A 24,346-nucleotide genomic window follows, 5' to 3' on the forward strand; every position below is an offset into this window, starting at 1 on the left:
CTGTTCATGTTACCGTGGAACTTAAAATCCTTCAGATAATTTCCTATTTCTTGTAAATGATCGAGATCTCCATCATGCCCGTCATCCTGGATGCCTTCTCTCCTGCCTGCCCTTGAACCGTTGTTTCTCTTGCTCCATAAACAGCAGCCTTTCAGGTCCTGGAATGTGCCTAGTGTCCTACTGCCATTTCTCCTCCTGCCATGAGGTGTTGTAGTACGTGTGCTCTCTGCCAGAAAGCTCCTGCCCCCATTACGCACCTGTTCAGCTTTCATATTAAAAAGTTAGGAAGCACTTCCTCCATAAGGTACCCTGACTTAGCCCCTACCCACAAGTCTCTATTGGATTCCTTTGTTATATGTGCTTTCTCCTAGAGAATGTGTCTCAGTACTTTTTTGTTTTGTTTTTTTCTTTTTGGTTATTGGGTGTGATTATTTTATTAACATGTTACCCAACTATAGTACATGTTCCAGGAGTTTGGATGCTGTTTCTTTTTACATAACATTGTATCCCCAGCAATTAGTTGCTTGCCTGACACAGAGTAAGCACTCAATAAACAGTTGTTGTGGAGGGCAGGGGGGAATAAAAATGAACCTATAACCAACACAGGATAAGATGTCTAATGTCACTTTCAAAACTAGCATCTCATATCCCTAAAAATAAATACTGCAGTTCAGAAACTTGGATTGTTGCCACATTCGTAGAGTCTATGGAGAACTCATGGCTGAAGACCACGTCATGAGAAATGAGAAGAGGGCACACCTTGTTGATGCCAAGTGGGTGGAAGGTAACTCAATCAAGGTAGACCAGCAAAAGGAAATAATAAGAAAGATAACCCTGCACAGTTCAAAAAGAGGAAGACTGTTTTCTGCTCATCCGGTGTTATATGGTAAAGGTGGAGCTCAACAGATTCTTGACCTCAAAGGGTTAAACCAAGTACATGTGTTTTCCAGGGTTCAAGAATTGAGCATTCCAATAGATCTCGCCTTAGTATTTTCTGCTTAGATGGGGTGACCTATCCTTATTTAGCTAGATTGCAGGACTAATTTGCAGCCCCCCACAGGAACCATGTGGATGCAAGTTCAACAAGTCTTTGGTAAGATCTTTGTCATGAAGGAGTTGTAGTGGACAAACCATACCTTCTATTACTTACCTATTCTTATCTTATAAAAAAATTATCCTATCTAATTTCTCTAGGAATTCTATTACAAATGATAATTATCTTTTTGTACCAATTTTTACTAAATCCTAACTGTTCGTCTCTTCTATATCCTTATAAATCCAAGTGTATGTTAAGAGACATGTATTTTACCTAGCATTAATATATAATTAAATGAATATTTGCACATTTGTATATACATATATTTATAGCATGATCCGAACTAGTCAATTAAGACTCAGGAGTCAGTAAATAGCTGTTCCACAAATCTGTTCCACCACCTGCTTTTGTATATGAAAGTTTATTGGGTCATAGCCATGCACATTCATTTATGTATTTAGCTCATCTGTGCTACAATGACTGAGTCTTTGTGACAGAGTCCATGTGGCCCATAAAGCCCGAAACATTTCTGTCTGATCCTTTAAGACAAAAAGCTTGCCAATCTCTGAACTCACTAAAAGAGTTTCATGTTAAGCTCCGTAACAAGGTGGTTCTTTTATACCTTCTTTCAACAATTACTATTTGGAAGGCTCCTTTCTAGCTCCTGGGGGAATATTGTCTGATCGGTACCCAAAAAGTGACTTAGAAAATTAGTTACCTTTGTTTCTCCAAGAGAAGAATTAGAAACATTTATATATTCAATTTATAAAATGTAAAGCCAACTATAGGTCGGCCTTATTTTATTTCTTTTTAATTTTTATTTTTTTACATATTTTTATTTAAATTCAATTTATTAAAATATAATGTATTATTGGTTCCAGAAGTAGAGGTCAGTGATTCATGAGTCTTGTTTAACACCCAGTGCTCATCACATGGCCTCCCTCATGCCCATCACCCAGTTACCCCATCCCCTTACCTTTCCCCTCCAGCAACCCTCAGTTTGTTTCCTATGATTAAGGGTCTCTTATGGTTTGTCTCCCTCCCTGATTTCATCTTATTTTATTTTTTCCTGTCTCCCCCTGTGATCCTCCGTTTTGTTTCTTAAATTCCACCTATGAGTGAGATCATATGATAATTGTCTTTCTCTGATTAACTTATTTCACTTAACATAATACCCTCTAGTTCCATCCACATTGTTGCAGGTGGCAAGATTTCATTCTTTTTGATGGCTGAGTAGTATTCCAGTGTGTGCATGCGTGTGTGTGTGTGTGTGTGTAACACATCTTCTTTATCCATTCATCTGTTGATGGACATCTGGGCTCTTTACACAGATTGGCTATTGTGGACATTGCTGCTATAAACATTGGGGTGCAAGTGCCCCTTCGAATCACTACATTTGTATCTTTGGGGTAAATCCCTAGTAGTGCAATTGCTGGGTCATAGGGTAGCTCTATTTTCAACTTTCTGAGAAAGCTCTGTGCTGTTTTCCAGAGTGGTTGCACCAGTTTGCATTCCCACAGCAAACAAACAGATTCGCCACCTCTTCAAGAAACAGTTTGATGAAATAATCTGTGATTTGTACCAAAAACTAAAGTAAAAGGTCAGTGTGCATCGTCTGTATTGGTGCATGCCCTTCACCTGTGCCCTTCCCTCAGGCCCCCATTATGTATCATCTTCTGCTCACACTAGGTTGCCAAAATATGTTCACCTGTCTCCCCAGGTGGGATGTGAACTCTTTGAGGATGGAAGCTAATGATTTATTTATTTCTGTGTCCCTTTCACAATACAAATTTGTTGAAAGAATGGATAAATGGATATATGGATGGATTTGACTCGGTCAAATGAACATTGATATTCTGCATGATTATACCAGCCATCGGTCATAAAATCGTAAAACAAGTTGACATGACAGGTGAAAAAATATGTTTTGTGCAGATAAACATCCTCCCACCTGATAATTCTGTAAATACTCATGTCGATGTCACCTACCCATCGTTACCTATATACTCAATGCAGGAATTCCCTGGTGTTTTAGCACAGGTTGTCTTTTGTCAGAGGATTGTCCTAAAATATTTCTACTATTTAACTCACAAAATGCAACCAACTAAACAACAACAATTCACATCAATTGAAGTTTTATCAAAGTATCTAAAAGCAGAAATAAAACTAAAGAAGAATAGATTGAATTCTTAGTTATCATTGCCTGACAATTGTCAAGTAATTGATGTTTTTCCAAATCAAATTCTAATATGTTGATCTCTCTACAGATAACATGGACTCTTGGGCTTTCACTTTTCTATTATTTGGTAGAAATTATGGATATCTACATAAGCTATGGAGAGAGTGAGAGATTACCTAACTATTCTTAACACTAGGAAAACATTGGGAAAAAAAGCAAGGAGATGCTTTTTGTTCCTATAAAATTTTTGTAGGTCATTTAACTGCTCCCAAGTATGGATCCCACCTTAAACTCTGAAAATAAGTAGAGCTAAATAATGTGGAATGTCCTAGAACCAGAATTTGATGACCAGACTTCAAGTCAACCTTCTTGGGGTTCCATTTTGATCTGTCCTCTTAGTTGTAGTAAGTAATAGAGTTCTTCAGTTGAGATTAATTCCCAGCCAATACTTAGTTCTGGTGAAGTAGGATCCCACTTTATACTTTCACACCTGATTCCTGCTTTGGCTCCCTCTTTAATATCCCTTCTCTAAAGAATCAATTATTATTTTGGTCTTCCTAGTCCTCTGGGGGCCTCAAATCACAGAGGCCCCCTGACTCTGTGTCCCCCTGGCTCTTTTTGTTGTTGTTATTGTTGTTTATTTTCTTCTTTTGCCTTTTCCTAGCATTTTATCTAACAGTGAGAAAGGTTCTGGCCTATAAAATAGTGCAATCCTAGCAAAGGCTAACAAAGCCTGATGGATAAAGAAGAACACTGACTTTAGAAAACTATAGACTTGGGATCCCTGGGTGGCGCAGCGGTTTGGCGCCTGCCTTTGGCCCAGGGCGCGATCCTGGAGACCCGGGATCGAATCCCACATCAGGCTCCTGGTGCATGGAGCCTGCTTCTCCCTCTGCCTGTGTCTCTGTCTCTCTCTCTCTCTCTGTGACTATCATAAATAAATGAAAATTAAAAAAAAATCTATAAAAAAAAAGGAAACTATAGACTCAAGAGTTACAAGACCTTAAGTGCCCTCTATACCTATCCTATCATCCACTTCTACCTAGAGTGTGCCTGATTTATAATCCTGAATAACTTCACTTTATTTATTCACTTGACTTTATTAAGTCATCTAGGACATTATTGAAGGATCCTTTCACCACCACCATCCCACCAGCTAGTTTGCTTGTTATATTTTCTGGGCGTAACTAACTGTAAACAATTCAGTGTAAGTAGTATGAGATATGTGTATGGACATATTAAATTTAACTAACACTCTAGAGAAAGTTAATTAGCCTAGGAAATGTCTCACGATCAATCAGCCCCTTTGGGTTAATTAATTTACATTAGACCTATAGGAAATAACCTTTTGTTGGGGATAGTAATGGGATTGGGGATATGTGAAAAGTAAAGGGGAGTTTAAGAAAGACCCTTGCATGATTGAAGTATGAGAAGACCACACTTGACAACAACCAATGCCCTGAGTGCAACACTCCATTCCTAGGACCTTTTACCTGGAGACATTTTGCTACTGGTTCCAGTTACACAGGCTGCAGATCCTGCCATTAGAACCTCTTGCGCCTCACTCAGAGTGAGTGCTTTTCATGGATGGTGCTCATCTGTGACCCTGAGGCTGAAAGAATAAACCCTTCTTAATTAAGCTTAAGAAGTTCAGTGATTATGCCTGCCTGTTAATAAATGTATTCTATGTGGCAGATGTTGGCTTAAGATTTGTTTTCACTGTGACTTAACATCTGCTAGAGAGGTTGCAGGGTGAGGATTGCCTCTAACCAGAGGTGGTTACTGATGTTTACCAAGAAAACCTGACATTCACTAAAGGACCGAATTGGTTTTGGCACACTTGAGTAATTTGGAACTGTTCAAAGGAACTGTAGAGTTTGAAAATGAGAAAACAAGGAGTGAGCAGCTGGTGTTTAAGAAAACGTTGCCAGGGCTTTCTAGTTGGCATAGGGCTAAAGGTAGCAATAGTGACACAAGTTGGCTGGAGTGGGTGCAGAAAGGGAAGGCTTACTCACGTCTGAGTCTAGGCTCTTAAACTTGGACAGGGTCTCCCTGAGAAAAGACACTTACAGCATAGATAAGAGAGTTTGGGGCAGAAAAGGTGTTTTATTTCTAGAACACTTGCAGATAAAATGGAAAGCAACTCTTGAACACGGTTGTTGGTACATAAGTCAGAGCCAAAGATATTTTAAGTCTTAGTATCTTTCCCCAAAGAAGGCTCACCATGGCGCATGCTAGCATGAGGGGGATTGAAACTGAAAGACAACAGATTTATAGCCACAGATTGGAGTTCAAGAAAAATGAAAAGGTAGCGAGTCTGAGCTACTGGCCAAGAAATCATTAGATACTGTTAGCTTCCCTACCTGGGGGAGGGCATGATTAATGAGTTAATAACCAGGATTGGGAAGGTTGGAACACGGCAGGAACAGGGAACCAAGCAGAGTTTTACACCATCTGACCTTGGGAAGGTCTTCATTGTCCCCATGTGCAGATTGACATTTACACCAGAGGCTATTTGGAGAAGATGAACGTTCAGGTCCCTCTTTCTCTTCACTCTCCATCATCTTTTTTTTTTTTTTAATAAAAAAAGCAGCAAATAAAATTAGGAATGTTTCTGTTTTTTTCTATTTGGCTGGAATTCTGGCTTCCATACCTGGATGCCAGGGAAGGAAAGATACTATGACTTTATTTTCATCAATTACTTTTCATAAGAAGTCTACCATATTTCCTCTGGTAGAAGTAGAGTTTATGCACAATCCCTTTATCAAATTGAAACAGATTGTCTATAGTCATATATTTTTTAGGAGTTTGGTCAGAGACTTAGTTTTTCATTCATTTACAAATCATCAAAATAAAAAAATAAATGTAAATGGACACATGGTCCCATAGTACACGGGCTCTGCATATACTAAGGAATCTAGTTGACTGGGTAGTTAAAAACCAGCAGTTAACTTATAAAGCCATTAGTTGCCTTTTTTTAAAAGGTTTTATTTATTTATTTGTGAGAGAGAGAGAGAGAGAGAGAGCATAAAGGGAGAGGGAGAAGCAGACTTCCCACTGAGCAGAGAGACCCACGCAGGGCTCGATCCCAGGACCCTGGGACCATGACCTGAGCAGAAGGCAGACGCTTAACCTACTGAGCCACCCAGGCACCCTTATCATTACAATATAATTTTTTAATTAGAATTTAATTAGAATTTTTCTAATTCTATTGCCAAACCTCTCAATCAGCTTCCTCCGGTAACAATATACCAGGCAGTGTTAAAGGAGAGAGACAGAGACAGAAAGATGGAGCTCCTAAGCCATTTTACTATGGAAGCAAGATTCTCCATTTTTAGTAAAACAATACTAAACCACATTTATTGACTGTGCGTGACACTATGCAAAGAACTTTATATATATAGCATCTCTCCAGGCTCTTATAACAGCCCTCTCAGCCATTAGCCCTGCTTTAAAAATTAGGAGAGAGGCACTTGGGTGGCTCAAGGGTTAAGCATCTACCTTTGGCTCAGGTTGTGACCTGGGGTCCTGGGATCGAGCCCTGTGTTGGGCTCCCTGTTCAGTGAGGAGCCTGCTTCTCCCTCTCCTTTTGTTGCCTCCTCCCCGTGCTCTCCCTCCTGCTTGCTCTCACTCTCTCAAATAAATAAACACAATTTTTTTTTAAAAAGAAAAAAATAAAGATTAGGAGAATAAATAAAGTTCAACCCGGTTACGTTATTCCAAGTTATTCATCCAACATGACACAGCCATTCACCCTGTATGATAACTTCATAAACCCCAGGCTGTTTTTTGCCTTTGTGGAACCCTTCCTCTATTAATAATAATAATAACAACAACAACAACAACGATGACAATAAAATGAAAGCAGTATTTTGTTAATTGCCTAACTATAAAGACAATTATTATCCAGCCTAGGCTCACTATTAAATATTCATTATTATTAAATTCAATAGTTTCTTTCTGATTTTAAGAGAAACTAAAATTAAAATATTTTCTGAGTCTTTGGGGCGCCTGGGTGGCACAGTCAGTTAAGTGACCAACTGGGCTTTAGCTCAGGTCGTGATCTCAGGGTCCTGAGATCAAGCCCCACATAGGACTCCTTGCTCAGCGTGTGTGGGGAGTTTGCTTAAGACTCTTCTCCCTCTCCCTCTGCCCCTCCCTCTGCGCTCTCTCTCACTCTCTCTCTCTCAGATTAATAAATAAATCTTAAAAAAAAAAAAAGTCTCCTAAAAAAAAACAAAAAAACCTGTGGGCCCAAGTACCACGCTTACAGTGCCTAAGAGTTATGTTGGTGGTATAGACACAGGATTCAAACTCAATCCCTATGAAGTGAATTCAGAACTATGTTCTTCCGCTCACTTCTCTCATTTGAACATCAAATCACCAATCTCACATTTTTTTATCTACTTCTCCCAAATAATTAATAATAATAACAATAATAACATAACTGCCTTATCTGCCTGAATTCCATGAGTTTATAGAACTCTGGTTTCTTTGCTTCCAAGATACAAAGCTCCAGAATTAATTCAGGAATTTACAGAGAAAGTTGTCACAGTGTTTGCAATGCTGCAAAGCGAAAGGAACTGTTTTGTTCATCATCGTTTGAACTCTTAAAGCCAGAAAGAACAAAGATGCCTAACCTATCTTTATCACTCATTTCTGTGTTATTGAACCAAAACTGCCTGCAGGTGCATGTGGCTATTTAAAGGGAATTGTAAATCGCTTTCATATCTTACTAATGTAGTGAGGATGTATAAATAGTTGCACATGGCAGATAATTAGTTTATGCCAACACATTATTGTGCTTACGAGCATCTGGATATCAACTACTTGGCAAAGGAGCCAAAGGAAGTTATTGCTAACAAAATACTATGAAGTCATTTGCAAAACGCTGAGTGGCGAATATTTAAGCCACAAAAGGAATATTTTAAACTTGTGCTAATGTGTAAGATTTAAGTTAGCAAAATGCAGAGAAAGTAGCTTGACAATCAAGTAATTGGAGCACGTTATGTTACTGTTTCTTGAAACCAGTTTTGTTTTCCTTTCGTTCTCATCCAATAATAGAAGAGAATAAATGCATAGGTATGGATACTACACCTTTTTTCTGCTTTGCGATATATTATTAGAAAAATATTTAAAATGTTTATTTCTAGAATATATATGTATATGTATATATTCTCTATGTGTGTATAGAGAGAGAGGGAGAAAGAGAAAGAGAGAGAGAGTATAGCACACTGTAAAAATTCTAAAAAATAAGGGGCACCGGGTGGCTCAGTGGTTGAGCATCTGTCTTTGGCCCAGGGCGTGATCCTGGAGTCTCCAGATCGAGTCCCGCATCGGGATCCCTGCAGGGAGCCTGCTTCTCCCTCAGCCTATGTCTCTGCCTCTGTTTCTGTGTTCCTCTCATGAATAAATGGATAAAATCTTTAAAAAAACTAAAAAGAAAATTAAAAATTAAAAATTGAAATTCTAAATAAATAAATAAATAAATACTAGGCTACCTTGGCGTTCTTTCCCTGTCAGGCAGCCTGAAATCTGTATCCACAGGGAAGGCTAAATTGCCCCGAGTGCCCGTACACTGGGCCCTCTTTCCTGTTACGTCCCATGTGCACTCAGCCTTGAGGTGGATGAGCCTCCCATGTGCTGTTCATTGCACCATCCAGACCCCTATCTTCCCTCAACACCTCAGCTCCTTTGAAGCCAATGTCTTCAAAATACCCAGCCTCTTACCCCTCCTTGCTGCCTCCATCTCCCTACCTCCCATTCTCCTTTTTTTTCATACCTCATTTCCTGCAATTCCACCAGTATGTGAGACCCACTGAGCTCACAGCCCCCTTATCCACCGTGCTCTGGTCTTTCTCACCTGAGGCCAGGATGCACCCACACAACCGCTCCCCGGTGTAGACCCCTTCTCTCTCCCCTCTTCTGTTGTTGAACTACTTTGGGAAAAACTCAGTGTTAGTTGAAGCCAACTCTTGACCTATTAGGTCTCATGTTCAGGCCCCTGAGCAGCTGCATGTGGCTAGACAGACACACACAACGTCCTGACCAGGATCCCCCAGGCAGCCCCTGGTGCTCTAGGACGCTCCTGCATTTCCTCAGGTGGCTTTCTCTCTCCTCATCTGCTACATGGTGACTTCCTATCTTTTTACCCGTCCTCAAATTTCCACAATTCCTCTGCCTCACCCTCTGTGGATTATTTTACTTCTCATTCCCCAGGGACAATAGAAGCAAAAACAAGTCAGAGGGAGCTTTCACCTGCCCCCACACGCCCGCCACCAAACCGGAAATCCTGCACCCATCCCCATGTCTTCTTCCTGTGCACAAGGCCCTGCTCCCTCTTGTCTACTCAAAGGCCTAACTCCACTCATTTTCCCCATTTGCTTTACAGCATGAACACTTCCCTGACTATAGTCCCATCCCCATCAGCAGGCAAACTATAACACACTTCATTAAAAAATAAACGAGAACCAAGAACCTTCTCTTGACCCTACATGTGCCCATAGCTACGGCCTAACAGATTTGCTTCTCTTTCAGCCGTACTCAGGAAAAGAGGTCTATACCCAAAGTTCCCACTATCTGTATTCCCATTTTTTTTCTGGGACTCATTTTGGCCCCAATCACATTACCAAGGGAGCTCATGCTGAGGCCTCCAGTGGCCTGCGTGTTGCCATGTGCAAGGATCGCTTACTCCTCAGGATTCACTTGATTCCTCAACAGCATGTGAAACAATCGCTTATTCCCATCTCCTTGAAATACTCTCTTCTCTTGGCTACTTGGCCACCACCCTGCCTACTTATCCTCCTACTTTTCTGGCCATTGCCTCTTTGTCTCCCTCCTATGTCAGATCCTTCTTATCCCTACCTGCGAACCTCAGAGTGACTAAGGCTCCACCTTCAGATTGTATTTCTTCACTCTTTATGCTCCACTCCTTAGGTGACCTCATTCATTCGTGGCTTTAAATACAATCTATCCACGGACTCTCAAGTCTATATCTCTCTCTTAAAACTATTCCAGAATTCTAGACTCGTATATCTACTTACTTGACATTTCCACCCAGGAGTTTAATAGGCACAGCCAGTTTATCAAGTCCAATACTAAACTCCTGGCTTCAATCCCCCAAATATGTTCCTCACACAGTCTTCTCATAAATGGCAATTTCATTCTTTATATTGTCCAGATCCAAGCTGTCAAGCCCTGTTGATTCCCCTCTTTTTCTCACAGTCAACATCCAACCCATTGTTTCTGCCTTCAAAACTTCTAGAATCCTTCCCACACTCACTGACTCTACTCTTTAGTCCAGACTCAAACTCTATTACTTAGACTATGAAAATGACTGCCGAATGTTCCCCCTGCATCTGTTTTCTCCTTTCTATGGCCTGTTGCATACACACCCGCATCTCTGTGTAAGAGGTGCTTCCACTTCCAGCCCCAGCCATATGGGATCCCAGCTAACCCTACAACCTGTTCTCAGGGGTTGCCCTCAGCTGATAAGGACAGGACACCAAGCCTATAAATAGATCATTCTGACTAGTGTTAAGCATTTCTCGATTTTTTTAAAGTTATTTGAAATAAATGCTACTTCTAATTAAAATGACATATACAGGGGATTAAAACCCCCCATATTACAGAGATGTGTACTGAAAATCTAAACCCTGAATTCCACCTCTAAGTTGCATCACCTCAGAGACAACAACCTTTTACCCCTTCCCACTGTTTTCTCTAGTGGTTATTGCTCTGTGTTCAGACAACATGCACAGACTGATATTTTCTGATTATTTGATTCCGATATTATCCAGAGCTCCTGCTATGAGGATTTAGGTCTCTTCCAACTCAACCCCACCTCTCTATCTCATAGGCCCTATTTGGTTTTATCACTATTTCTAGTTGAATGAATAAATAGTTCATACATGATTATGGCTAGGTAAATATTTTGCCCCAGAGAGCCAAGTAGGGTAATTCTTATTCTGTTTTCTTTCTTTCACGGTATTTTCTTTCTCCCTAAAGTTTTAATTATCTCGCACTTTCTTGGCTATATCCTCAGATGTTTTTTCAAACACTCGTGATGTCAGTAATCCTACTGAGACTCTCTCTCTTCACTTCTTTCTTTCCCTCCTGAAGACCTTCCTGCTCGAGTCCTCATTCTCCTCTTCTAAACTGAATAAGAAGATTTGGGACAAAAATATTTATTTAATTGTATACCACGTATGGTTATTATGAAGATCAAATGAGCCCTATAAGAAAATACGTTATCGACTATAAAGCACTAAGAATGGCTGATGATATTATTCTTTTCATCACTAAAATTGCCATTATCAACTTCACGATACTTATTTCTGTGCCTTCAGAAAGAAGGCGCTCTTCCACCAACAACTCTGCCTCAACAATACCGATGATTGTTTGGCTGGGCGGTAGCATAGAGTGTTCAGAGGAGCACAGCACAAAGCTAGACTGACTTCTTTACAGCATAACTTCCTGTGCCCTGTGCCTTCCTGTGCCTTTCTTTTTCCCAAAGAAAACAAAAATACAAATTCCCAAACTTCTGTGATCACCAGCATGCCCTCCCACTAAAATCCAGTAGGTCAGTGCCATTTGAGAATTTGATGAGTAGAGCATTTTCTTTCGAGATCCCATCACAGTCCTCTCACGAGTCAGGCACATAAGAAAAGTTCACCTGTAAGGTATTGTTTCTGTTTTCTTGGGCGATTTAACTTGAATTTCAGATTGAAAACTCTGATTTTTTTTAGCTACGTATTTTGGAAAACTTTCTCATTTAGGACACTGTGGGAAACTAGAAGAAGCACCATCTGCTGACACCAGGAAACCAGGCCCCCCAGGATGGGAATTTGAACAGTTGCTTTTTGGTTTCTTATTATTTAATTAATATGTATCTTAACCCTCCCTTCACCCTCTTCTACTCCCTCTGCTCCCTGCGGTATCAAGTCAAAGCTAACACATTATGTTCAGGAAAAATGATTATAAAGATTCACTCTATTAGTGAGTTTCTGGCAGGACATGCTCCTGACAAATATTATTACTCGATACTATCACTTAAATACTATTATTGTTCACACTGACTGCCCTAAAACTCACTCATGAGGTACATTATCTTCAATCCTGTTCAGTAAAATGTCAATTATAATTACCCCCAAGCCACTTCTATGTGGCCGCCATCCATTTTAACCTGTAGTCTTGGCTTTTTTTTTTTTTTTTCTGATATAATCAAGACCCATTTAGTTCAGTGACAAATTTAAAAACTGACTTATTAAACTCTATTGAAAAAGACACTACATTTTTGTTATCTCTCCCTCGGGATTTTTTTGTTTGTTTCCTAAATAAATCTGGGGTGGGTCGTCCTGTTTTTGTTTTTAGGCATATTTCACAGGTCTCATCATTGAGGCCACACTTTAACAAAATCAGGCATGTGTTCCAATGTATTCACAAAATAATATTCCCACCTTTTACATAATAGACAAGAAAGTAATTCTCTGCAGTGTCCATTTTATCATTTTCCTTTTATCGGGAGCAACCATCCTTGCTGATAGCTGGTCACTGGCTCCTGTTAAAAGGAGAAGCAGGACTTCCACAATCTCTGGTTCCTCCTTATTATGAAAGGCAGTTCTCTGGGAAGTTCATCTGACAATTCCCTGAGCCACTGATAAGCTTCAGAAAAATGCAGGACTAGGTGTCCAGCCTGACAGAGCCCCTGCTGGGAGCATGGGGGTGACAAGACGGGACAGATGGGCAGCACCATTTCTCTAAGACAAGCTCCTCTACTCTGTTGTTCTCCAACGGTTTTCGAACTTTCTTTGAGAGATCATCATAATCAGAAACACGACCTGACATTTGCAACACACCAGGAACTGTTTCACTTTTCATTTCGTCTGACCTAGCCTAGGGAAGGCAGGTGATTTTACCCACAATTTGCAGAAGACACTGGGACAGGAACAGATGAACTGAGACAGTTTGGGGGGTAGTGAAACACGCAGCTTTGGTTACGAGGCAGAGGTTAGCTCACACCCCTATTTGGCCATTGACTGTGTGTTTCGCCTCTTTTTACGCCTCTAATTCTCATATAGAAAATGAGGATGACAATACTCATCTGGAAGGATTGTTCAAAGGGTTAAATGGGATAGCATAGCGCCTGGCTTGGAGTAGATACTCAAAAATGGGAACTATCGCACAGGGAACTCCCAGTAAATCTAAGCTTGGAGCTGGGCTATTCTTTCTTTACTAAATCACATAAAAGTTGGTTAACACAGACTTTCAGATTTAAAAACATCATAAAAGTCTGCACAATTCTCTACCCAACTAGACACGAACGCATTCTATTCTGAGAATTTTTAAATTGACACAGGAAACGTTTTTCCTTTGTAGTTCTTTCCGCCATTTCTTTCTTCTTTTGAATCAATTTTCTCTCCTTTTTTTTTTTTTAGAAGACTCAGCTGTTTCATCTTGTGTTTTCCAAATAAGTATATTCAGTTACATTATTTATGTTACATTTTTCAAAATTAACAAATGTGAAACAGATAAATTTTGGTAACTGTATACTGTTCAAGCCAAATTTGCAAAGTGTACTTTATGTTTTTTAAATTTAATTTTGAGCTTTATTTAAATGAATATGTAATGACAAGAATAAATGCATATATAATGACAAGAATAGGATGAAAGGTTCAAAGAGACAGTTCAATTGATTCTTAAATTCTTTCATCATAATAAGCTATTTTTTCTTGGGTTGTTTTGCAGCAACACATTGGCCCCCTTAAAATGAAACTAATCAATCATTAGGGAGTGTTTCTGGCTCAGTCAGTAGAGCGTGCAACTCTCGATCTCAGGGTCATGAGTTTAAGTCCCATGGAGGACATAGAGCCTACTTAGAGAAACTTATCAGTTATTCTAAGCCAGAAATAAATACATACACATAAATACCAATCTAATAAGAAAGTCAATGGTAGGTATAAAAGTTAGTTTTACAGTGCATCTGGTAAAAATGAGACAGACATTTCTTAAACATTTTAGTTTTAACTTTGAAAACATGCACGTGCATTTATTTGTGAATATTTGATATGGCGATGCAGAGATGTGGCATTTTCTTTGGATTGAATTAAAGTTTTACATTGTCTCTCTTACATGAATCACATCCAAAATACATCTTTTTAGTTCCAATTTGTTTTTGTTTTGTTTTTTTGTTTTTTTTTGCTTATTTCTCTTGTCTTTCTTTATTGATTTCTTTTTACAGCCTTCCATTCCTCCTTTTTGCTCTCCTCCCTCCCCTCCTCCAGTTTAATGAGAGTTAGAAGAGGCAGGTGAAGCAATCTGCTTTCAAAACTTGATTACAATCCAGGACTCAGCTACAATCCTTCCTTAATCTGTATAATTTCATCTTAGTTTTTAGTTATCTCTCCAACCCAAAGCCTCAGACTTGCTTTAGCAACCCACGTTCATCAATATCTAACAATGGAGCAAATTTTGTTTTCATGTGATATCAATTTATAAATATCCCATCAAGTTAGGATTTGCCCTGATAAATACAATTGCCATATACAAATTGGCAACAAATGCAATCTGGAGAAACATCCTAATCCAAGAGGAAGTAGAAGGGCACAGACATTGAGGAGAAGAAGCCTGTGGCTGGGAGCAACTGGTGACTAACGTTATCAGTCAGTGCATTATAAGTAGACAATGGGAATCACTGGGGCCAGTTGTTGGGACACCCGATAAGAAGACATTTGATATAGTTATTTTCAAAGTATTTATAAACTATAGCAAAGCTGATCTTAATAGATAAAATATCCTTCAGACCTGAGTCTGAATAAATTTAATAGACATAGTCCCAACCTCTGGACCATTTACTGGACAGCTCCTGAGCGATGTTGCAAAGTGAGGAGCTAAGTGCAAGCTAAGTCAGGTGACTCTTTGATGGTCGCAAGAACAGCACATCCTACAATGGACCATGTAGACATCATTTCACAAGCTGGGGAGATGGAATGTGTTAGTCCCATACTGAATATTTCTAACACATAGGTTAGGTCACAAGATCAATCTCACTTTTGGGGGGTTTATAGAAAATAGGAAGAAACATTCAAAACAAAAAGGAAAGTAGATACTCACTATAAACTGCTATTTTTGTTCCTTTCCTTTCCTTTCCTTTCCTTTCCTTTCCTTTCCTTTCCTTTCCTTTCCTTTCCTTTTTTGCCCCTTCTCTTTGTTCCCCCTTTCCTTTTGTCTTCTTTTCCTTCTTTCCTAGTTCTCTGACCCACATTCTCCCGGTTTCCTTTAACAGCTGCTTCTCCTCAGTCTCCTTTGCTAGATTCTTCTTCATGATCTATAAACACTGGAGCACCTCTCATCTCTGCTCTCCTACATCTCTTCTTCTACACTTAATCCTAGGTGAATTCATCTGAATCTATGCATCAAAGGCACTAATAACTCCCAAATTTAAACTTCCAGCTTTGCCCACTTCTCTGAAATCCAGGACAGTGCATTTGGGTGTCTAGTAATCATCATAGACTCTGCATCCCAGGGTACATTGATGATTTCTGCTCTGCTTCAAAACCAGCTCCTCTCTGCCTTCCTCCTGCTTATTTCACAGTGTGTCTGTCCTATCTTACTAAATAACACTGTTATTCTCCCAATTACTCAAGCCAAAACCCATCTAGCCACTCTTTGCCTCCTCTTTTTTCTCAGCCTTGATCAAATCCATCCACATTTCCCCTTGGCTCACCTTCAAAATGAATCTAACCATGTCTCATTCATTGTACTATTACTCTCCTAGTCCAGTTGGGGTCATTCCACGCCATGCCTGGATTATGGCAAATCTGCCTTCTAATTAATCTGTCTGTTTTCTCTTGTCTTCCTCCAGTTTATCATTCACAGAGAAGTCAGAATAACCCTTTCAAAAATGAATCATAACCTTCTATTTAAAACCATCAATGGTTTCCCATACTATATTAAAATAATTAACATATAATTAATAATAATTAATATAAGGATATGTGTGTATAGACCAAAATAATATCCTTACCTTTACCTTCAATCCTAAAATGTCAGATGTTCAGGACTTCTGACCTCACTTCCTACCATTCTTTTTCCACCTACTATTCTAAAGTCACAAGATTCTTCTTGCTATGTGTCAGCCATACCACACTGGCTCTGCCTCTGGTCCTTGCTTGTCTAATCTCTACTTAGAATATTCTTCTCCAGATGGGAAACATTGGCGGCTCAGTCAATTAAGCATCCAACTCTTGATTTTGGCTCAGGTTGTGATATCAAGATTTGTGAGACCAAGCCCTCCCCCCCCCCCCCCCCCCCCGCCACATTGGGCTCCACGCTCAGGTCGGGAGTCTGCTTGAGATTCTCTCCACCCCCTCCTCCCCTTCCACCACTAGAACACACATGCTCTCTCTCTCTCTCTCTAAAATAAATAAATAAATAAATCCTAAAAAATTCTCCCTCAGATATTCACCATCTCTGATCAACTATTATCACCTCAGAAAGTTGACCTGACCACTCTATCTAAAGATGGTATCTCTTGAAACTTTCTGTCCCTTTATCTCCCATACTTCTCTTCATGACGTTTATCAGTACTACCTGACGTTATGTTACATGGCCATTTGATGATTTCCTTACTGCACTCTTCCCAAGTTGAATGTAAGCCTCATGAGAGCAGGATTTTGTATGTCTCATTTGCAGGTGGATCCCAGAACCTGAAGTAGTAGCTGCATATACTAGACACTAATAAATGTAATTTGAATAAGTGAATGAATCCATAGATAAGAAAAGGCAAAATAGAAAAGTATAGTAATATTGCCTCAGATTACAAAAAGGAAAAACCATGAGCAAGATGGCCTTGACTGCTCATTGGGATCCCCTCATATGCAGGGCCCGACATAACTCCAACTCTAACCGTGTATCCTGAGTGATCCAAAGTAAGGAGCCAAATGTGAGTGACACATTTCCAGTGGGCATTGAGCACCCAGGGTGAGCTGGATATGTGGCTAAGTACTGGGAACTCAGAGATTATTTAGAAATCTTCCCTGAGTTCCAAAGGTTTGAGGTTGAGAAAAACACAGAAATAAATATAGCGCACTCGGTAAGTAGAATAGAAGTCTGGACTCTGTAAATACTCTGTGGGGTCTAATTTGGGAAGGGCTCGTACTGTGCTAGATAGAACTGCGACTTCACAAAGGATTCTTGTTCCAAATTAATCATTTAGCTAAAACCCTGTATATAATATATGTCTTTTAATTTCTTATAAGTTGACTTGATGAAGAAATCATAATTTATTCTTAGAAATTATAATTTATCCTATTGAAAACTATATTCCAATTAGTATTCCTTCTCCTTGACAAATGAGAGACAGTTTTCTTATCAATCTATCCACAGGAAATATAGAAAAAATAGAAAATATAGAAAAAATATAGAAAAATTTTTATAGAAGAATCTCATAAAAGATTTCTGAGCACAGGTCAGAAATCTTACATCATCAGAGTTTAAGTTTTTGTTCTTTTTTAAATGTTTACATAAAATTCACTAAACAATTCTGAACACTTTGGTGACTTTGGGAGTTGTATGCATAGCATTCAGTTCAATTAAGCAGAAACAGACTTTAAAAAGAAAGAAATGAAAAGTGAAAATATCTAATGACATCACTTTTTTAAAAGATTTTATTTATTTATTCATGAGAGACACAGAGAGAGAGAAGTAGAGACACAGGCAGAGGGAGAAGCAGGCTCCATTCAGGGAGCCCAATGTGGGACTCGATCCCAGGACTCCAGGATCACACCCTGAGCCAAAGGCAGATGCTCAACTGCTGAGCCACCCAGAGATCCCGATGATATTCCTTTTTTATAATCTTTGAGAAAGTATTTCTTTAGAAGCAGTTGGTCAGAAAAAACAAAATTATTTCCAAGTGGTTTGAAAACACCATAACATATATATATAATATATACATATATATTATATATATATATTTCACCATAATACATGTGTGTATATATATATTTCTTTTCCTATATACTCAACTTAATTACTTTGTTTATGCATTTAAAGTAGCATTTCTATAAACTGATGGAGACAGTATACATGAACCTAATTAGCATCACAATATAAAGCATGCATCTCAAAACTGTTTGCTCAGTTCCACTTCCAACACATACACACACATGCACACACCCGCATAGATTTTATCTGGTTAATTGAAATATATTTTCAACAAGCTTTGACTTCTACTGAGTAGCTTGGAGTACTGGAAAACTCATGAAATCTCTTAAATTCTTGTGCACACTCTTTTAGCTGATATCTATAATTTGGGCATGTGAAACCCAAACGTCCTCTGTTTTCTACCATGAAAGATTAATTTTTAATTCACATAATTGAGGTGTAGGCACTTATGTTCAAATCCACCCTCCAGCAAAACTGACCAGCACTAGAAAACGTCCAATAAACAGATTTTGACATAGCTTTGGGCCTCTGGAGAAAGGTTTGAAAATACCCAGTTAAGAGAAAGAAAGAAATGGAAGGAGAGGTGGGGATCACTGAGTCTAAGATCTCCCTAAGTTAGACCTTGGCTTAGGAAGTCATCTAGTCTAAAATTTATTCTTTAAAAAGGTGCCTAGAAGAACCTTAAGCTTAGTCATAGCCAATATTTAATGCAAACAATATATGTATTGTGCGGTCATAAAAGTCCCAGCAGAGGATGCCAACCACTGATCCATGGGCTGGTGTCCCCCTGCGTCAGGATACGCTTTGGCCTAATCAGTCCTTTGAGAACAAACCAGAGGGGGAAGAGCAGTATTCACCTTTTTGAGAGGGATCCTTGGCTACCGGCACTTTGGAATTTCAGCCCCACAGTTGGCTGTCTTACTAGCAGACATTTCCACTTCCAACACACCGCCCAGCCTCACTTTTGTTCGAATACCCATCTGCTCCCTTCATGAGACCAGAATTCTTCCAAAGCTGAGGCAAACGTAGTAGTAGTATTCTTCTTGCCATCTATTGGTGTAGAATTGAGCACCTAATCCAGTTTCAACTCATCAGACCTATGAAATCTGCTAGGGGCTACAGGAAGAGGCTTCTCCTCCCTGCCTATATAGAAAGACCAAAGAAGAAATGATTTCTGTTTCTCCCACTGAATGCTGTGGCATTTTCAACAAAGGGATGAATCCATAACATCCATTTTGCAATTAAAAAGAAGCTCAGCCTGAGGGGATTACACTAGTAGGAGGCTTGAGCACAGAAAGATGAAAAAATACCTTGCCCCCATGACATCACTGACTTGCAAAATCAACCAAATCTGAAACTGTTCTACTTGAACTTTTTCTTTTTTTTTTTTTTTTTTCCATTTTGGTATAATTGTTTCCTTATTATGGAATCCGTTTTTGTTACTTGCAGCCAAAACCACTTTATCTGTATAAAATCCAAGGGAAGGATCATGTGCAGCAATAGTTTTTAAGATGAATGATTAAATTATAAGGAGGCAGGGTGCCTTGGATGGATCAGTTAAGCTTCTGACTCTTGATTTCAAGCTCAGGTCATGATCTCAGTGTCCTGGGAAATCCAGCCCCACATGGGGCTCCCTGCTTAGCACAGAGTCTGTCCCTCTCCCCCTGTTCCTAACACCACCTCCTCATTCTCTCTCTCTAGCTCTAAAGTCAATCAATCATCAATCAATCAAACCCAGGTTTATTCACTACGCTTGAAACTGAGATTCCTTTATTCCTAATTCGCACACCCAGATAAGGAAATACATTGCAAACATGTTGTAGTTACTGAATGACTCAGCCTGGCAAGTTTCCTGTCTGGAATTCTGTGCTGCTCTGAACACCTCTCATGACGCATTTACACCAGGAGCCTAAGTCCATGCATTCAGCAGATACTCCTTACTGAAACTCGAGATCATATAGAAGGTGGCCAAAGTCTAAGGCATGATCTCTGCCCTTATGATGCTGACCATCAAGGTAGGAGAAGAAAGCATGAATGGACATAGATCGCAGATAGTGTAAAACCAAATGCCCAATAAATGGTGTCAAAAATAAATCCCACAGAATTAAAAGAGAAAAAAAATAAGTATGGTCTTTAGCCCTCAGCAGCAATGATGGAGTTTTTAGCAGGCCTATTAGACAAGCAGAATAGGGAGATTCAGAAAAGAAGGGAAAAGATTTTTCAGTTGCGTGGGACCATTAGAGTGGGCAGTTAGTGAGGTTCTAACCCTACCTGGAGGCCAGGCCTGGAGGAAGTCATGGCCAGCTAGCGGGAAGGGCAGGACCCTGTCCGGGCAGCATTCCGCAAGAAGCTGGATTAAACCAGAAAGGCCCAGGCTGGCACACACCAGGACAGAAAGAAACCCCCTGACCAAATTAGCAAGAAAAAATGCAAAGCCCTGCATCCCTGCCCCAAGTAATAAATAGTCCACCTCCTAGTTCACAAGTGTCAATAAAACAGAGAAACCCAACCCCCAGGGGTTGTAGCTCTCTCTCTCTCATTCTCTCTTTCTCTCTCTCTAGCTCACTGGCTCTCAGGTCTCCAGAGTGCACTTTCCACGTTAGCAAATTTTCCCACTTGTGTTACTCATCCACTGTGCTGCATGTCTGTCCTTGAATTCTCACAATCAGACCAACAACCTGCAGGGACTCCCTCTGGCCATGTCAGGGCCCCAGGGCCCGGGATCTCCCCAGTCCACTTGGCAACAGGAACATGTTGCTGGAGCAAGGTATGTTCAGAAGAATGTAAAACAGGATGATGCAAGAAAAGAGCCAAACATAAGAGTTGCATACAAGTTTGGAGAAACTCTAGAAGCCTTGAACATCAGGCTAAGAAGTCCGATTTTGATACTGTAGCTGAGAAATAATTGAAGATTTTGAGCAGAGAAGTACAATGGTGAAAATAATCTCCCTGAAAGAAAAATCTGGTATTTGTGCGAAGGACTGGAAGGAAAGAGATAGTAGCAGGATGCAGAGAACAGGCCATTGCAAAAGTCTCTAGAGAAAAGGCTATACTCAGAATTCATATCATTTACTCGAGTTGTCACTGAGTAGAACTACATTTTTTAAAAAGATTTTTATTTATTTATTTATTTGAGAGAAAGAGTATAAGAGAGAGCCTGAACAGGGAGGGGGAGGGGTAAAGGGAGAAGCAGACTCCCCGCTGAGCAGAGAGACTGATGCGGAACTCGACCTCAGGACCCTGGCATCATGACCTGAGCCAAAGGCAGATGCATAACCTTCAGAGCCACCCAGGTGCCCTAAATAGACTACATTGACTTGAGATTGACAATTCACGAAAAGAAGAAAACCTGTGGCAGGGGTTTGATACCATGTAGATTAATAAACAAGATATTGATTGATTTTTCTCTTTTGGAAACTATCATTACTGTGGTAGCGCTTCATGGTCAATGTGGGAGTCTCCAGCTGATACAAAGAGAGAAATGCAGATCGATGGCATATGGTCCCTCATTCCATTGTTGCTGTTAATTTTTTGGTTGTAGGATCGGCCCCGAGTAGTCAAGGGAAATGCAGCTCCATTGTTCCAGAACCAACAGAAATAACCTTCATCAACCAAGTTGGAAAACAAGGATGTCACTTCTTCCTGACAGGATTTTTGTTACTAATTACGGTCCTTAATTATGAGATCCATTCATTCAGCCTTGGGTTAATCATTCTTTAATTATTAGGTTCATTTATTCATCCAAGCATTTATTCATTTGTCCAAGCACTTATTCATCTGCTTATACTCATATCCAACAAAAAGTTATTGATTGCGTGTTCTGTGCTAGCGATACTGTGCTCATTACTAACGATACTTAAAAACATGAACAAGACTGGAATCCAATCTAGTTAGGGAAGTATCCCATGAACTCTGAGCTGTGATAAACTGTAACTCTTATATGGTTTATAATGTGATCAACACAGGCTACCTGAGAGCACACAAGAAGGGAAATAAACCTACCCCAGAAATATTCTCCGCAAAAATGAGATCTCTAGTCTACTTCTATCACTTAATAGCTATGTTATCTTGAACAAATTAATTAATCCATCTGTGCAATACTTTATCTGTAAAATGGTATCTCCTTTATTGGGCTATTATAAAGAGCAAATTTCATATACCTGTGATGTGTGTGTATGCGTATGTGTATGTGTATGACTACTACCTAAAAAATTCAATGAATGTTAACAATTATTATCATTATTGTGACCGTGTTACCATTATCATCATTAGTATTCTGAGTCATGAAAAATGAGTAAGGGTCATCCAAGAAACGAAGCAGTAAGGAAGGGAGATAAAAGAGAGGGTCTAACTGAGGGTGGGGATGGGGAATATTAAGAGCAGAGCTTATAAAGGCAGTTAGTTCTCTCTATGACATCTGTTAATAATGAATTTTTGTTGCAGCAGCATTTTCTCTCAGTTGGAAGCTTGTTGCTTCCTTATCTTAGTGATTCCTGTATCCCAAGCACCGACTTCTGTGTCTTACCATGTGGGGGTCACCAAAGCATGTTTCATTATGTTGACTACGTGGTGAGAAAGCATTCTGGATCAAAGTTAAACTAAACTCCCATTGGGTAGACACCTGAATGCCCATAGTCTTCCTGTGTATTTCCTTTTTTTAATATTTTATTTATTTATTCATGATAGAGAGAAAGAGAGAGAGGCAGAGACACAGGCAGAGGGAGAAGCAGGCTCCACACCGGGAGCCCAACACAGGACTCGATCCTGGGACTCCAGGATCGCGCCCTGGGCCAAAGGCAGGAGCTAAACCACTGAGCCACCCAGGAATCCCCTCTTTTTTTTTTCATTGAGGTATAAGTGACATTATATTGGTTTCAGGTTTACAACATAATGGTTTGATGTTTGTATATATTGAGAAATGATCACCATGACAAGTCCAGTTAACATCCATCATCCTACCTAGTTATGGTTTCTTTACTTGTGATGAGAACTTTTAAGATTTCCTCTTCTACTGTATAATGTTTATAACCAGATTACCTTCAACTCAAACTGCAAATATCCCAAAATTTTATGCAAGTATTTGTCCCTATGCACCTTTGAAACTTTTTCTTTCTCAAGAACAGTGAACAGTGTTTTTCATCAGATTCTCAAAGGAGTTTATGATCCCTCAAAATTTGCTTCAGAAATTAATGAAAATCCTGGGCTGTTCTTTACCATAACTGTGGACATAGTATAATTTACTACCACCCTTAAATTTATTTATGTATCTAAGATATCGATGTAGGCTTTCAGCTTGTGGTATCTTCTGGGACACTGAATTCCACAAGGGTACTCTCCATTATAGAAAGTAATTATTTCCACTTTCCTGCACTAAAAATCCTTCAAGCATTAAGCTATATCCATAAGATCTAGCATCACGGGATCTTGGGAACAGGTCCCCAGTGAGAAGCAAATTATCTGTGAAGAAAAACCTTTCTTTCCTTTCTATTTCCCTTGAATCTGTTATAAAGACACACTGTTGAAAAATAAACATTTAAAATGCAGCAATGTTAAATTTCTGTAAAAATTTCTGTATTCATGCTCTCAATTTTTTAGACCTATTACAGATCAGTAACAATAGTTCACAGACCAGCCCCAGTCATTGGACCACACCTCGCACAGCACTATTGTAGAACACTGGAGATGTAATGTATGATTTTCTGGGGACATTTGCATTTTATAGGTGACTTGGTGAAGACTGAACTTTAGGTGAACACTGGAAGGACTACATATTTCAGAGACGTTATTATTTTTTATTGTAGCAAAGAACACATAACATGAGATCTATTCTCTCAACAAATGTTTAAGTGTACAGCCCAATATTGCTAAATATAAGCCTAGTGTTGTACAACATTCTCTAAAATTTTTCCATCTGGGGAAACTCTATATCCATTGAACAGCAATTCCCTCATCTTCCTTTCCCGTCAGAAAGACAGTATTTTCAATGATACAAATTCAGTCTATGAAGGAGATAGGAAGGAAGGGCAAGTTCTCAGCCCTATCATCATGTGTTTATGGAATAAATAAATCAGATGGCATGTTTAATCAGGTGATAGGACTCAATAAGAATAATGAATGCAATATAGTTATTTGCCTTTTCCTCCCCAAGCATGCCTGAAAATACCAAGATGATGGGAGTTACTGTGTTC

At 39.4% G+C, this 24,346-nt stretch overlaps 1 long non-coding RNA gene across 1 annotated transcript in view; it reads left to right on the forward strand.

The window, feature by feature from the left end:
* The window catches only part of LOC118353819 (uncharacterized), a 34,335-nt gene extending 12,018 nt beyond the window's left edge, over positions 1–22,317 (forward strand). Inside the window, exon 4 of the long non-coding RNA XR_004813223.2 lies at positions 20,720–22,317. This is a non-coding gene — a long non-coding RNA (uncharacterized LOC118353819). The remainder of the gene's footprint in view (positions 1–20,719) is intronic.
* The last annotated feature ends 2,029 nt before the right edge of the window (positions 22,318–24,346 follow it).

The sequence above is a fragment of the Canis lupus genome, chromosome 13, assembly GCF_003254725.2.
Source record: "Canis lupus dingo isolate Sandy chromosome 13, ASM325472v2, whole genome shotgun sequence".
NCBI classification, from domain to species: domain Eukaryota; kingdom Metazoa; phylum Chordata; class Mammalia; order Carnivora; family Canidae; genus Canis; species Canis lupus.